General features: G+C 43.2%; 4 non-coding genes across 4 annotated transcripts; all 4 read left to right on the forward strand.

Annotated features, from left to right (window-relative positions):
• The first annotated feature begins 1,855 nt into the window (after nucleotides 1-1,855).
• trnal-cag (transfer RNA leucine (anticodon CAG)) lies at nucleotides 1,856-1,938 on the forward strand. Its single transcript has one exon. It is a non-coding gene; the product is annotated as a tRNA-Leu (tRNA).
• An 81-nt stretch (nucleotides 1,939-2,019) lies between these two features.
• trnas-aga (transfer RNA serine (anticodon AGA)) lies at nucleotides 2,020-2,100 on the forward strand. Its single transcript has one exon. It is a non-coding gene; the product is annotated as a tRNA-Ser (tRNA).
• A 2,049-nt stretch (nucleotides 2,101-4,149) lies between these two features.
• On the forward strand, nucleotides 4,150-4,232 carry trnal-cag (transfer RNA leucine (anticodon CAG)). The gene has a single exon. It is a non-coding gene; the product is annotated as a tRNA-Leu (tRNA).
• Nucleotides 4,233-4,313: 81 nt separating this feature from the next.
• On the forward strand, nucleotides 4,314-4,394 carry trnas-aga (transfer RNA serine (anticodon AGA)). The gene has a single exon. It is a non-coding gene; the product is annotated as a tRNA-Ser (tRNA).
• The last annotated feature ends 1,606 nt before the right edge of the window (nucleotides 4,395-6,000 follow it).

Consider the following 6,000-nt stretch of genomic DNA (forward strand, 5'->3'; position numbering starts at 1 on the left):
TTGTTACCAACAGGTGTATCTGTAATAGGTGATGAAGAACAACCCAGTTCTTGTCCTGTAGTTCTTCCGCCCTACAGAATCTAGTTGCCTGCCTAATATAACTTGACTGTTACGTCACAGCCAGTCCTTCGATGTCATCTTTACATAGCCTTTGAAAAGAACACTCCTAAGGCCTGCACACCAGTGCTTGGACCTATCGGTACCAAACTCGCTGGCTCTAATCTAAGCCTTGACCAGATGGTGCACGGAGCTTTTCGTGGTGCTGCATCATTCGGCCTCAAGTTTTTTAGCCTCTGAAATACACATTGGAAATGACAGGGCAAAATGCACTTAAAAAAAAAAAAAAAAAAAAAACACGACCGCGAGGCCTGTGCATCAATGATTTCACTTAGCCACACCAAACTCAATGGCTTTAACCTATCCTTTGGACAGAGGGAGGTCATCGACTTTTAAAGCCCCATTCTTTAAAGTTGGACCTAGGGCGACCCGTTTCTCTTTAGATGTAGACATTGCTTTAAGGTGAGGGTTGCCGCTGTAAATTCCTAAAAACATAACAAGCCAATTTTGCACCAGGAGAGTTTCTTCTTAAACCCAATGTAGCGCAATTGTTAGATTTACTGCACTCTTTCAATTATTTTAGAGTAAACTATACTAAAGGTATTCTCTGTGGGACACTGGATCACCAGGAAAGGACTTGGGCACCATTGCTTGGTCTGAAGTTGAACTTCACTCAGCAAAATTAAACACAATCCTAAATGCTCTCACAGCAAGAAGAGTTTCAAGGTCAAGGTGGGCTTTTGCGCCAGTTGAACATAATAACTCTTGCACCCAAAGCTACTATCGCAAGCCTTAAATACCAAGCCTCTTAGTAGGGCAATCTAGTGCCATTTTCACTGGACACTCGTAAGAAGCAGAAGTCATTTATTTTGCTCATTTCATAAGGAGACAACGAAGCATGGTGCAGCGCAACTGTGGATCAGAAGTACGGATAAAGAGCTCATCCAGCAGTTGAACCTGGGATCACTCACACCCTAAGCAAGAATCAGACACCTAGACCAACGAGCCCAGTTCCCGCAGCTTGCTTTGTTATTCTTTCGACGTTTGCCTCTTGTCCACATTCTGCTCAATTGGCATTATTGATTTGTTACAATTTTCCTTTGATCAATTTAGAGTTCATTTGATGACTTTATTGGCAAGAGATCAGCACGCTGTTTAAAAATGAGCTGTCCCAGAGAAAGGTCTCACTCCTGCTTCAAAATGTATACCATTTTCTTTTTTATTCCGTTGAAAGCGAAAGCTCGTCAGACGCTGGTATATAAATTTGAACACCTAGCGCGCTATGTAAAAATGAATAAAATGCTTTTCTTTTCCCAAATTCAAAAGCAAATGTTGAAATATTTCAAGGAAGGGGTATTATTCCTCATCTTTGATTCAACACTAAAATCAATGCAAAGCATGCTTGCAATACACTGAATTTGTATTGTGAGAATGAGACAGTTTTCAAAAATGATTCAACATCACACGGGCGCATCATTGCAGAGTAAGGAAAAGGCTTTATGCAAGTTCGCACGTCTGTCATAAAGAGTTTTAAAGTGTTTTGAAATATAGCCACTTGTGGGAACCTTACACAGTAACTCTGTGCTAATATTCGGAGTATGTAAATAACATGATAGCCTTACCCTCACATAAGATTTTTCCAGAACATGTGCACTGATAAGAATTGTTGATAAGTTTCTTGATCTGTAGCATGTTAGAGTTCTGTCAGTTTATGGACAACTCGGGCTCAAAGGCAGCGCTCATCATTGCATAAAAAGAGGGGGCGTGGTCTCGTGGTCCCCGCCACCCACGGAAGCGTGTCAGGATGGCCGAGCGGACCAAGGCGCTGCGTTCAGGTCGCAGTCTCGTCTAGAGGCGTGGGTTCGAATCCCACTTCTGACAAGCTTTTCTCACTCGACATTTCATGCGTTGCGTCGGTGCTCTTCAGCTTCAGAGCTGTGCAGTATCGACCTGCGGCACGTGGTAGTCATGGCCGAGAGGTTAAGGCGATGGACTAGAAATCCATTGGGTTTTCCCGCGCAGGTTCGAGTCCTGCTGACTACGTGAGTGTTTTCTGCTGTTCATGAGCTTTGAGTCTGCCTGCAAAACTGCCTTTCCTATCTGGGAGGGAGTCTAAGCCCTCTTCTCTCTCTGAGTTTCCATGTGCGGAGCTCTCTTATTTGTCCATCAAAGGCATGATCATTTCAGGCCTTTGCTATGCTGTGTTTCCACCGTAGCCGGCTTTCTTACTTCACCCAATTGTTACCAACAGGTGTATCTGTAATAGGTGATGAAGAACAACCCAGTTCTTGTCCTGTAGTTCTTCCGCCCTACAGAATCTAGTTGCCTGCCTAATATAACTTGACTGTTACGTCACAGCCAGTCCTTCGATGTCATCTTTACATAGCCTTTGAAAAGAACACTCCTAAGGCCTGCACACCAGTGCTTGGACCTATCGGTACCAAACTCGCTGGCTCTAATCTAAGCCTTGACCAGATGGTGCACGGAGCTTTTCGTGGTGCTGCATCATTCGGCCTCAAGTTTTTTAGCCTCTGAAATACACATTGGAAATGACAGGGCAAAATGCACTTAAAAAAAAAAAAAAAAAAAAACACGACCGCGAGGCCTGTGCATCAATGATTTCACTTAGCCACACCAAACTCAATGGCTTTAACCTATCCTTTGGACAGAGGGAGGTCATCGACTTTTAAAGCCCCATTCTTTAAAGTTGGACCTAGGGCGACCCGTTTCTCTTTAGACGTAGACATTGCTTTAAGGTGAGGGTTGCCGCTGTAAATTCCTAAAAACATAACAAGCCAATTTTGCACCAGGAGAGTTTCTTCTTAAACCCAATGTAGCGCAATTGTTAGATTTACTGCACTCTTTCAATTATTTTAGAGTAAACTATACTAAAGGTATTCTCTGTGGGACACTGGATCACCAGGAAAGGACTTGGGCACCATTGCTTGGTCTGAAGTTGAACTTCACTCAGCAAAATTAAACACAATCCTAAATGCTCTCACAGCAAGAAGAGTTTCAAGGTCAAGGTGGGCTTTTGCGCCAGTTGAACATAATAACTCTTGCACCCAAAGCTACTATCGCAAGCCTTAAATACCAAGCCTCTTAGTAGGGCAATCTAGTGCCATTTTCACTGGACACTCGTAAGAAGCAGAAGTCATTTATTTTGCTCATTTCATAAGGAGACAACGAAGCATGGTGCAGCGCAACTGTGGATCAGAAGTACGGATAAAGAGCTCATCCAGCAGTTGAACCTGGGATCACTCACACCCTAAGCAAGAATCAGACACCTAGACCAACGAGCCCAGTTCCCGCAGCTTGCTTTGTTATTCTTTCGACGTTTGCCTCTTGTCCACATTCTGCTCAATTGGCATTATTGATTTGTTACAATTTTCCTTTGATCAATTTAGAGTTCATTTGATGACTTTATTGGCAAGAGATCAGCACGCTGTTTAAAAATGAGCTGTCCCAGAGAAAGGTCTCACTCCTGCTTCAAAATGTATACCATTTTCTTTTTTATTCCGTTGAAAGCGAAAGCTCGTCAGACGCTGGTATATAAATTTGAACACCTAGCGCGCTATGTAAAAATGAATAAAATGCTTTTCTTTTCCCAAATTCAAAAGCAAATGTTGAAATATTTCAAGGAAGGGGTATTATTCCTCATCTTTGATTCAACACTAAAATCAATGCAAAGCATGCTTGCAATACACTGAATTTGTATTGTGAGAATGAGACAGTTTTCAAAAATGATTCAACATCACACGGGCGCATCATTGCAGAGTAAGGAAAAGGCTTTATGCAAGTTCGCACGTCTGTCATAAAGAGTTTTAAAGTGTTTTGAAATATAGCCACTTGTGGGAACCTTACACAGTAACTCTGTGCTAATATTCGGAGTATGTAAATAACATGATAGCCTTACCCTCACATAAGATTTTTCCAGAACATGTGCACTGATAAGAATTGTTGATAAGTTTCTTGATCTGTAGCATGTTAGAGTTCTGTCAGTTTATGGACAACTCGGGCTCAAAGGCAGCGCTCATCATTGCATAAAAAGAGGGGGCGTGGTCTCGTGGTCCCCGCCACCCACGGAAGCGTGTCAGGATGGCCGAGCGGACCAAGGCGCTGCGTTCAGGTCGCAGTCTCGTCTAGAGGCGTGGGTTCGAATCCCACTTCTGACAAGCTTTTCTCACTCGACATTTCATGCGTTGCGTCGGTGCTCTTCAGCTTCAGAGCTGTGCAGTATCGACCTGCGGCACGTGGTAGTCATGGCCGAGAGGTTAAGGCGATGGACTAGAAATTCATTGGGTTTTCCCGCGCAGGTTCGAGTCCTGCTGACTACGTGAGTGTTCTCTGCTGTTCATGAGCTTTGAGTCTGCCTGCAAAACTGCCTTTCCTATCTGGGAGGGAGTCTAAGCCCTCTTCTCTCTCTGAGTTTCCATGTGCGGAGCTCTCTTATTTGTCCATCAAAGGCATGATCATTTCAGGCCTTTGCTATGCTGTGTTTCCACCGTAGCCGGCTTTCTTACTTCACCCAATTGTTACCAGCAGGTGTATCTGTAATAGGTGATGAAGAACAACCCAGTTCTTGTCCTGTAGTTCTTCCGCCCTACAGAATCTAGTTGCCTGCCTAATATAACTTGACTGTTACGTCACAGCCAGTCCTTCGATGTCATCTTTACATAGCCTTTGAAAAGAACACTCCTAAGGCCTGCACACCAGTGCTTGGACCTATCGGTACCAAACTCGCTGGCTCTAATCTAAGCCTTGACCAGATGGTGCACGGAGCTTTTCGTGGTGCTGCATCATTCGGCCTCAAGTTTTTTAGCCTCTGAAATACACATTGGAAATGACAGGGCAAAATGCACTTAAAAAAAAAAAAAAAAAAAAACACGACCGCGAGGCCTGTGCATCAATGATTTCACTTAGCCACACCAAACTCAATGGCTTTAACCTATCCTTTGGACAGAGGGAGGTCATCGACTTTTAAAGCCCCATTCTTTAAAGTTGGACCTAGGGCGACCCGTTTCTCTTTAGACGTAGACATTGCTTTAAGGTGAGGGTTGCCGCTGTAAATTCCTAAAAACATAACAAGCCAATTTTGCACCAGGAGAGTTTCTTCTTAAACCCAATGTAGCGCAATTGTTAGATTTACTGCACTCTTTCAATTATTTTAGAGTAAACTATACTAAAGGTATTCTCTGTGGGACACTGGATCACCAGGAAAGGACTTGGGCACCATTGCTTGGTCTGAAGTTGAACTTCACTCAGCAAAATTAAACACAATCCTAAATGCTCTCACAGCAAGAAGAGTTTCAAGGTCAAGGTGGGCTTTTGCGCCAGTTGAACATAATAACTCTTGCACCCAAAGCTACTATCGCAAGCCTTAAATACCAAGCCTCTTAGTAGGGCAATCTAGTGCCATTTTCACTGGACACTCGTAAGAAGAAGAAGTCATTTATTTTGCTCATTTCATAAGGAGACAACGAAGCATGGTGCAGCGCAACTGTGGATCAGAAGTACGGATAAAGAGCTCATCCAGCAGTTGAACCTGGGATCACTCACACCCTAAGCAAGAATCAGACACCTAGACCAACGAGCCCAGTTCCCGCAGCTTGCTTTGTTATTCTTTCGACGTTTGCCTCTTGTCCACATTCTGCTCAATTGGCATTATTGATTTGTTACAATTTTCCTTTGATCAATTTAGAGTTCATTTGATGACTTTATTGGCAAGAGATCAGCACGCTGTTTAAAAATGAGCTGTCCCAGAGAAAGGTCTCACTCCTGCTTCAAAATGTATACCATTTTCTTTTTTATTCCGTTGAAAGCGAAAGCTCGTCAGACGCTGGTATATAAATTTGAACACCTAGCGCGCTATGTAAAAATGAATAAAATGCTTTTCTTTTCCCAAATTCAAAAGCAAATGTTGAAATATTTCAAGGAAGGGGT

Source organism: Electrophorus electricus, unplaced genomic scaffold (assembly GCF_041902795.1).
Source record: "Electrophorus electricus isolate QZ-2024a unplaced genomic scaffold, ASM4190279v1 Scaffold344, whole genome shotgun sequence".
NCBI classification, from domain to species: Eukaryota; Metazoa; Chordata; class Actinopteri; order Gymnotiformes; family Gymnotidae; genus Electrophorus; species Electrophorus electricus.